The sequence below is a fragment of the Balaenoptera borealis genome (assembly GCF_965194805.1).
Source record: "Balaenoptera borealis genome assembly, contig: HAP1_SCAFFOLD_1717, whole genome shotgun sequence".
Classification (NCBI taxonomy): domain Eukaryota; kingdom Metazoa; phylum Chordata; class Mammalia; order Artiodactyla; family Balaenopteridae; genus Balaenoptera; species Balaenoptera borealis.
In genome coordinates, this window is record NW_028122525.1 from 70,216 (window position 1) to 80,698 (window position 10,483).

Genomic DNA, 10,483 nt, shown 5'->3' on the forward strand with positions numbered 1-10,483 from the left:
CCTGAGGCTTGTGGGATCTTAGTTCCCCGACTAGGGACTCAACCCACGCCCTCGGCAGTGAGAGCACGGAGTCCTAACCAATGGACCGCCAAGGAATTCCCAAGACCTTCATTTTTTAGATAAATTAGATGCATAAATCTCTTATCACTGGCACAGGATGTTCCCTATCTCCTTCCATACTGCTGAGAATTGAGCAACCTTAAAATGCTGCTGAACCTACTGATTAATTACCATCAGCCCCGAAAGCCCCACATCAATTACAGGTAAATTAAGTCAGTTTCTGCTGACATTCTCTGTCAACATGCTGAATGTTGAGTTCACATGGACATCACTAAATCATAATATCCAACAGCTTCAGCTATCTGGGGGCATATTTCATAGTTAACTCATCCCCCAAAGCCTGTCAAGAGGGGAGGCTGGCAACTCATCAAGAGATAATCAGAGGAAGACCTGCCTAGCCTCGGTCACTCGCTTAACCAACATTGAGACTTGTGGCTGCTGCGTGTTGTGCTGAGCTCTAAGGATACAGAGAGGGCCTGGCCCTAAGTGGAAGAGCGGATGGGCCCATGACGGCCATGCCACCGCCAGGCTGTAGGCCCCAAGGACAGCCCTGTGCTGTATTTGTGACTGTATCTCTTGCACCTAACAGGAGGCCTAACACTTAGTAGGTGCTCAATACATAATTAGAAATGAATAATATGACATAATGCCTTTGACAACAAACATTTGGGAAATCAGGAGGAAGCAGTTAATTCTGCTAGGGAACTGAAGAAGGCTTCACAGTAGAGGCCACAGGACCAAGCTGGTCCTTGAGTGTAGGAGTCAACAGGCAGAAAAGGGAGAAGGGCAGTCCAGGAAGAGGGTAGTGAATGGGAGGGCATGGTGTCCCAGGAGGTCAGGCAGGATGAAGAAGGATCTTGAACTAAAGGTAGGTCCAGACCCTACAGACTCTATGCTCTGGTCATAGATTCTACTGTTCCATATGACAAATTCTGCTTACAATCAGGAGCCAAGTTGCCTCTTCAGAAACATTACTTTCCTTTTGTCCAGTGGTGGAACCATGCTGTGTTTCCTTTATCACCTTGAGTGCCGGGAAGCTCCTGAAGTGCTGGGTTTGCCCCCTAACAGTCCCATGGAGGACTCTTCACCCAGTAGATCATGTGTTAGTTCTCTGTTGCTGTATAACAACATAAACACAAACATAGCGTCCTAAAACAGTACATATTTACTATTCACAGTTTCTCACAGGAGTCTGAGCTCCTCTGCAGGGCTTCTGTGAAGGTGTTGGCCAGGGCTGGGGTCTCATCTGAGGCTTGACGGGAAGAATCTGCTTGGAAGCTCACGTGGTTGTTGGCAGAATTCAGTTCTTTACAGGTGTCAGTTCTTGCTTGGTGTCAGCTGGTATCTCAGTATCTTACCCTCTCTATAGGCAGTCCACAACATGGCAGCTCACTTCTTCAAAGCCAGCAAGGAAGGAGGTATCCTAGCAAGACAGTTGTTACAATCTTGTGTAACATAATCACATGCACACAATCACACCTCTCATCACCTTTGTCCTATTTTATTGGTTAGAACAAGTCCCACACATACATGCCTCCCTCCCACATTCAGGGCATGAACCAGGAAGAAGGGTCACGGAGCCACCTCCGATCTGTCCACCGCAAGTCCTCGTCAGATAGTCACCGTTCATTAATAGAACTACTCCTTTTGGCAATTAAGGGCGTCATGTCACACAGACATACATACTGTTTCCCCAAGAAGACAGTGAAGTGAGCGCTCTTTCTGCTAAGAATGCTCCCCTTGCCTCCACGGCATCTACTACAATGTTGGGCACAGACAAGTTGATAAATATGAAATGACGAAACATTATAGGATTCCCATTACTGCTGGAAAGACCTAGACTTTTCCCCCAGCAAGGTGATTATCTGATTGTCATAAATTTCTCAATTGACACACATAACCAAAAAAACCCATAAAACAAATTTAACAGCCATAAAGTGGGAACTAGGTCAGACATTACTGTTATAAATGTGGCCCTTCCCTGAAAAAATGTCTCCTAACCCCCAGCAACTATTGTTTTCCCCTACGTTACAGACGAGCTACGTACATTAATACTGTTTCCCGATTCTGTTAGGGCAAAATTTCACTAGCACAGTATGAGAGCCTAGGCTCTGAGGTCAGGTGACCTGGGTTGGCATCAAGTTTAGCTACTGACTGTGTGACCTTGGACAAGTCGCTTAACATCCAATAACGATAGCAAATGTTTGTTTATTATCTGCTATATGCCAGGCTCTTTACATACATGAAATTCATATAAATTTATTTAACCCATATAACCACTCTGGGGGGTAGGCACCATTATTAACCCCAGATTATAGATGGGAAAACTGAGGGATAATGGTTAAGGCCAGGGCCTAAGATTCTCAACCTGAGCAAGAACATGGAGATTGAAGGGTCAGTGGTGGACAAGACAACTGGGGACAAAGGAAAAGCAAACAGAATGCTAGTGCTAGAGGATTCTCTTTCTAACCTGCTGTCCCCACTGCCGACCCCGGCTAAGGACTGGTAGAAACCCTGTGGTGCAGGGCAAGGGGCTCTGCCTCAGCTTCTGGAACTTTCTACCAACTCCACAAGGGCAAGGGCATCTGAGTTAACCCCTGAGCAGGAGGGAGCCCAGGGACCAAGACTTCCTGGTACTGGGATGACTAGTGGGTAGGGGTGGGCAAAGTTCAGCCTCTGAGAGTAGAGAAGAGGGGAAGGGGCTGGAAGGAGGGAAAGAGCGGGCACAGCTGACAAAGACAAACCTGGAGAAAGCGCCCTTTCAGAACAGTTGGGCTCCCCCTTGACTGCTTAGGAAACAAGGTAATGCACCAGGGACGGGGTGGGGGAAAGGAGTTGTCACTCAAAGGAATCTGGGGACGCTCCCTCCCACTCTCCACAGCGAGGTGGCTTTGGGCCTCCATGGATCTGGGGGTTCCTTACCCTGCACCCTTCTCCCGCCCTCATCTCCTGATCTTTAGCCATGTGAGGCTGCCTCCTGCCGGGCTGTGGGGAGGGGACCAGCCAGGGAGTCCAAAAACCCCACAGAGCCAGACACCCTCTTAATCCAGGACCCCTTCCGCTGCCCAGACGCCCCCTCACCCCTGTAACCCAGCCTGGAGGCCACGCTGGGAGTCTGGCTTCTCTGGCAGAGCTTAGCAAGCCTCACTCGGAAGCAAACACCGTGTTTCTTACACTTTTCCCGCCAACATGTCAGGGTAATAGCTGGGAGGCTCCGCTGGTCCGCAGACACATACAAAATGAACGCAGCTCAGTGCAGGATCGGGCTGCAGACACACAGTCCCACGGGGCACATGGAGACTGCGTGCCTGTCCTCACTCCCTCGAATCCCCCCATCTCCCACCTCCCCTTTTCTGCCTATCTCCCCTTCCCTCCGGGGGGGCGGGGAGGGGATTCCAGGAGCACAGAGGAGTCCCCCGCGCTCTGGAGCGCGTACTGCCCGCGAGTGTGCCCATTTGCCCGTGGGAGCGGGCGCGTCTCTGCCCGGGAGCGGCCGGCGCGCGGTGGGACGGCGATCACACATGGCGACCTCAGGCTGTGACGGACCTTGTGCGCGCCCCTGGGTGCCCCTCTGCGCCGCCTGCCCCTTGGGAGAAATGTGAGGCCCTGACACAAGCTGGGGGCAGAGGCGGCCCGGCTCTGCAGACACCTGACCCTCGCCCCCAACGTGAAGCCCGAGAGGGACTCGGGGCGCCAAGAGCGCCTCAAGAAGCGCGGGAGCGCCAGGGCCGGCTGACGGTCAACTTTGCGCCCAAATACGGGGCTCATGGGCTGCGGGCCTTGGCGGCGGGGACAGGATGGACGGAGCGGTGGGTCTGGAGAGAGCTCGGCTCCCTGCAGGGGATCTCGGGGTCGCGCGGGGGCCGCAGCTCGGCTGGGGCGCAGGAGGCCGGGGGCGGGGAGGCGGCTCCACAGTGCTCCAGTTGAGCCCTGGAAAAACCCCGGCGCGCGGGAGAGAGGCGGACCAGCTCGCAGGCACGGCCGGGGATGGCGGGAACAAAGACGGCCCGGGGCCGGATGCAGTCATGGAAAAACCCATCGGGGCGCCGGGGCGGGGGCGGCAGGGAGGGGCGGCGCGCGCCCGGCAGCCCTGCCACCTTCGCTGGCCGGCCCGGGCGGGGCTGCTCTCGGACCCCGCCCCGGAGCGCTCCTCGCGGGCGGAGGGGAGGCCCGGGAAAACAGAAAATGCCAGGCGGGAAAGGGAGGCCTGGGAACCGAGAACCAGAAGCGCCCTGGCTCCGGGTGCTGCGCGCCAGCCTGCCCGCCAACACACCCCGCGCTCTCGGCCGGGACGGGAGGGTGGCGAGGCTGGTGCGCGCCGGGTACACGCGGCGCTGCGCACGGCCACTTCGCAGCTGCGGCAGTGGGTGGTGGCCGGCCCCTAGGGGGCGTGCACAGACCACCCCCCCACCCGGCAATGGCGCGGACGCGTGTGTGGCGGCTCACACGCTCTGTACACACATGATCACTTACATGCCCGTGCTACCAGACACGCGAGCTTCCCCCAGCTCCCAGGACAGAGGGAAGGAAAGCGTCCTACTGAGGGGGGCGGATTAGATGCTCGTTAGGCGGTCTCCAGGGCAGGTGACAGAACCTCAGGAGCTGGGGAAGAGGGCTGTAGAAGAAGCCGAGGTTAGGGTCCCCCCTTCCCCCTACATTACAGGTGCATGCCCAGGTCCTGTCTCAGGGCTGGAGTTTCCTTCCCGTTCAGGACGCTTCCCGCCCTGTCCTGGTCTTAGGAACCCGCCTGGAGACCGGGAGGCATACTTTTTTTTTCCTTTTTAGAAAAGGAAAGTGTTGGCGCAAGTTGGCCTCAGTGACTCCTGAGGCCTTTTCCAGTTATGACTTATTATGAAGAAGGAACTGGACCCAGAGGCCATAAAAGGAGTTGGTGGGAGCTGAGAAAAAACCTTGGTGCCTGGTTTGGCCCTAGCCACAGGCTCAAATGTCCACTTGTTTATTTGTGCTTCTGCCTGCTGTGGGGTGCCAGGGGGCAAAAGCTGAACCCATGGGGTCCCTGGCGTGGGGAGGGGATGTAAAATAGGACATGGTTCTGGGAACCCAGAGCCAGATTCTGGAGCAGAAGAGACCTCAGGTTCTGCCTGAATGGGGAGGCTGCTCGGCTGGGGTGGCAGGTGAGGGTTCTTGAAGGCCAGAGGGCAATGAAGCAGGAGTCCACCACCTCAAAAAGTTCAAGTTCAAGAAGGCTGCCTTTATGAGGCCTGGCTGTTGGAATTGCGGGAATACAGTTGTGGTAGGGTTTCTAGTCACCTCTCAGAATACAAGGTCAATAGAAGCAGGTACACCAACGACAGGACAGGGTCAAATGAGCTGGCATCTACCTGTGGTCCCCTTGGGAACTGAGGTTGGAATCAAATGACCCAGCTCGACCTCTGCCTAACTTCCTGGTTTGGGGGATCTTATCTAACATCTTTGGGCCTCAAATTCCTCATCTGTAAAGTGGGAACAAGAGCTTCTCCATAGGGGTGTATTGGGATTGAAAGTGGTATAAGTACCCCTTCCATCTGCCTTCCCTCCTTTCTCACTTCTGAAAGTCCTGGTGCTTTCCAGAGAGCAGGTGGGGTCCAGCGGGACGAAGGCTGGGGAGCAGCGCCCCCTGGTGGTCGATGTCAGGAGAGCTCGGTTATTCCGTGAGGACACACCCGGGCTAACCTGCTTAATGCCTGACGGTCTCTGGCAAGTTAGAGCCTCCGTGGGCTGATCCTGGGGCTCCACTTAGGGAGGCTTTTCCTTCTTGCCTCAGTTACCCCCTTGAGCAAGCAGAGGGAATTCTGCTTCCCCACATCATCTGCCCTCTCACAGTCCAGCTTCTCCATCTTTAACAGGCTTCTCTCACTTCTGCCCCAGAGGAATCCATTTGGCATTTATACTGTGCTTTACAGCTTACACAGCACTTTGACACACATTACTCGTCCCTGAGGTGTGCTGTTTCTGGGTGGTGACGGCACTGGATGGATAGAGGATGTTGGTTTGGAGCGTGGCTCCAGCATAGCGGGCTGATTTGGATCCTGCCTCTTCCATCCAGCTGTGTAACCAGGGCAACATTCAAAACATTGAATAACCAGTGGGACAGTCAGCGACCAATCAGAACAGACCCTGCCCTAAACACCAGGTACAGCCAAATGTGTGTACCTGCTGAAGATTCTGGAATAATCTCAACCACACGGTGCCTCGGTTTCTCTATCTGCAATACGGACACGATGATCCTAATAGTACCACATTATAGGGCTGTTGTGGAGACTAAAGTAGTTATTGGATGTAAAAGGTTGAGAAACCAGTGTCTGGCACATAGAAAGCACCCAAAAGTTAGCTTTATTACTGGTCCCGTCTCTTCTCAGACTCAGTGACTTAGTGACTCAGGGTGATTGCCACTCTTAAGGGAGACTCCCCAGGTGAGCCCTCTATATGCGCCCGAGCTCGCCTCCTGCCTCACTTCCGACTTCCCACACCTCCTCATCTAGCCCTCTAGTTATTCTACTCACCAGAAGTGCTTCTCAGACTTTACCATGTATCTGAATTTCTGGGATATCTTGTTAAGTTGCAGATTCTGATTGAGGAAGTCTGCGTGGGGCCTGGGATTGCATATTTCCTACTAGCTCCCAAGTGGTACTGATGCTGGTCTGAGAAGCAAGACTCCCGGAGATCACTGCAGAAACAGAAGTGTCAGCTGATTGCGATCTGTAAATATTTATTGAGCACCTACTCAGTGCAAGGCCATGCAAGGATCCAAACAGTCCAAGGGCTGGGTTCCAACCTCAAGCAGCAGACACGTCATCTCGCACAAATACAGGTTAAAACTAACAATCAGGCCGAAGGGTTAACATGTGCCCAACAGTAGGCGATGCAAGTGGTGAATCCATTCTCTTCACTGTAGCCAGAGTGATGCTTTAAACAGGTGAAGATCTTGGCTTTGGCCAAGGCATTTTATTTTCTTCAGTAGAGGGGATCTCCAGAGAGGGCTGACAGCTGAGGGTCCTTGTGTCTGCAGCCTGTACTCCCAGCACTGGGGCACCCTAGTCCTTCAGGGCTGCAGGGGACCTGGATGGTGCAGCACAGTGCCCACATGGGGGGACTCACTTTGGCAGGAGGGTAGGATTCAGAGAGGCTGGCAGAGGGAGCGGGGAGTCCAGCAGGGGCATTTGCAGGCCCTGATCCCAGGGTGGAGATGAAGCAGAGGGGCTGAGGCAGAAGTTCTCTCCCTTGGTTCCCTGAGGACAGAGTGGGATGAATCATGGGTGTGATGTAGACCTTAGGAGGCCACAAACACATCCTTGACTTTTGTTCTTGTATACTGTTTTAGTGTTAACCAGTGCCAAATTATCATCAATCAGCTTCTACACTTCATATTTCATCATCTTATGTAGATGACCCTCAGGTATTTTTTCAAGAGCAAGTGTTCTTCAGCTGAAAATAGAGAATCAAACATCCAGCATTTGCAGAAACGGGCATTTCTGGAAGTGTTCTGTGGTTTTGCTACTTTGATAAGAAAGCACTGGGGGACTTCCCTGGTGGCGCAGTGGTTAAGAATCCGCCTGCCAATGCAGGGGATACGGGTTCGAGCCCTGGTCCGGGAAGATCCCACATGCCGCGGAGCAACTAAGCCCGTGCGCCACAACTACTGAGCCTGCACTCTAGAGCCCGCGAGTCACAACTACTGAAGCCCACGTGCTTAGAGCCTGTGCTCCATAACAAGAGAAGCCACCGCAATGAGAAGCCTCTGCACCACAACGAAGAGTAGCCCCCGCTCGCTGCAACTAGAGAAAACCCGCGCGCGCACAACGAAGACCCAGTGCAGCCAAAAATAAATAAGTAAATAAATAAATTTATTTAAAAAGAAAAAGAAAGCACTGGGTACATCTCCCCCCCGCCCCCGCCATGTAATATCTTGTGGGCCTCTTTGAGGACCCTCTAGATGCCCACATTGTGTTGAATGGATGGTTAGGACAGTGGTCCTGGAAGCAGCCAGCAACAGTGTGGCGAGAGGCCAACAGATGGACCCTGAGAGAGGGAAGAGATGGGCTGTGCCCGGGAAGGAGGCTTGCTTGGTGTCTAGGACACACCAGCTGGCCTGGCTTCTTGAGCCTGCAATCTGTGCAGTCCCACAGGGCTCCTTGCTTGCTTGCTTTAATGCTTTGCTGTCCCTGTCTTGACATTTTTAATACTTTTTGAAGAAGGGGCCTTGCATTTTCATTTTGCACTTGGGCGCCATAAATTATGTAGCTGGTTCTGCTCAACAGCTTTGGTCCCTAGGCCCAGGGCCCATTCCCGAGGGGTCATCTGGGACAGACCAGGGAACCTGGGCGGTGGGGAGGTGGGCCTGGGTGAATCCTTGATCAGGTCCTATGTGTGAATCTGGGATCATGGAGCCCGCTTCGCCCAGAGGGGAGGAGAGGATGAGGGCTGCAGGCTTTCTCAACTGAGAATCAGGCTGTGGAGATTCACTGCCCGGGAAAGCCAGCCCTGCGGCTGCTCTTTCAGAGATGCCAGATGCCTCCTGCCCTCTGAGCCCCCAGTCAGCTGTCAGACTGTTGACAAGAGACATGAAGATTCACAGGGATGGAGCAGATGCCTCGTTTGGTGGGACAGGCAGAGTGTGCCCTGGCTCCTGGGTCAACAGCTGGTCTGGATGTCGATGCTTGGCTTGTTCTCTGTGGCCTGGGTTCATAAATCCATGTCCCTGAGTCCAGCCTGGCCTGGCCCATTGGACAGGGGGAGGTGGTGGTGTCTCCCTGGAGACAGATTGTGAGAGGCTTGGGTGTTACCCTGTTTTGACGGGTGCCATAACGAGGGAGGAGCCTGAGAGGCCTGGATAGACTGCGTCACTTAAGTCCCAAGACCCAGTTACAATGCTGAGTTCTGAGGGGTCCCCCAGGCGGGCCCGGGCCAGCTCTCAGGCCCAAATTTAGGTCACTGCTTTGTCTTTACGCAACCGCTGCTCTTTCTGCACCTGTTGTGCCTTGTCCCTCACCTTCTGCCGCTCCAGGTTTGAACGTTATCCTCTCTCCTCTGTGACTGACGCTACCTGCCTCAGTTTACCCACGTACTTGTCACTTTCACTCTCTTGCAGTTTACTCTCAGTGGGCAGCACTGGGGCCTGTTCCCTACCTTGTCCCACCGTCATTTTTGGACAAGGGGCCCCTCATTTTATTTTTGCATTGTGGCCCCCAAATTATGGAGCCGGTCTGCTGATCGGCGCACCAGGGCTCGAGATCAGAACCTGACAAGGGTTTCTGAGTGCTGGAGGCGTCTCGGAGATCTGAAAGGGGAGCGAACGTCCACAGTCCCATGGAAGGGCCGCGCTGAGAGCCCGCTGTGTGCCAGTGAGGGTGACAGTGCGGGCCGGGATGCTACAGACAGAAGCGCTTTACTTCAAGGAGTTTACCCAGCAGGGCGTTTATAAGTAGGACAAAGCCTGGCGGTCCAGGGGCCGCCCGGGGAGGAGCGGGGAGAAAACCCGAGCGGCAGGGAGCGGAGTTGGGGCGTCCGGCTTTGGGCGCAGACCCCGCCTCGCCTGGGTCGCCAGTCTCCGAGAGCTGAAAGGGCCTCTGTGTTCCGTCTCCCGCCTGCCCGCGGGCCAGGAGCGCATTTCCTCAGCTGCGCCAGACCCCGGAGGCTCCGCAGACCCTCCGGGGACAGACACAAATAGTTCCCGGCCCAGCTGCCTGGTCAGTTACCTTGGGAACCAAACTCAATCGCCTGACGTCACTGGGCCGTTGCGCAGCAACCGGCAAAGACTCTCCCTCCAGCTCTCCCAGCCTCCGCGGTGAGGTAGCCGTCGCCATGGAGACGGCGGGACTGGGCAGGGCGGTGGATGACCCCGCCCGGCCGCGCGGTCCTCGCCACCCCTCGCCCGCCCGGCCGCACCCTCTGTTCCGATCCGGAGCTGCTCCTCCCCGCGACGGAAGGGGACCAGCCCCAGCCGAGGAAACAGCGCCGCCTGGCCTCGGGCCGGCCGGTGAGGGCCCCGTGGTGGCCTAAGTGAGCCCCGCAGCCAGCCGGGACTTCTCCCCCAGAGAAAGGCCTTTGTTCACCGTCACCCATCTGACTGACCCCTTTTTGGTTCCAGTGTTTCTCACCAGGCCCCAACCTGGGTTCCTGCTCTGGAAACAAGGAGCAGGTGGCAGCCCGGGGCGTTTCCATTCCCCTCCCCTCCAGTCGCCTAGGACATCTCAGCCGCGCTTGGCCACCTGCCTTGGCAGAGGAGACAGTGGGCCCTGCTCACGCCACTCTGCTCCCATCCTTGGTTCCCTCGTCCACTCCTGCGCCTTCCCCTGGCGTCTGTGCTGAGGCATTCACTTCCGTGCCTGCCGTGCTGGGTGCGGCTTGGCCAGGCCACCCCTGGGTGGGGGGAGTGGGGAGGGAGGGACCTACCTGACCACTTCGCAGAGTTTCTGGCATGGGT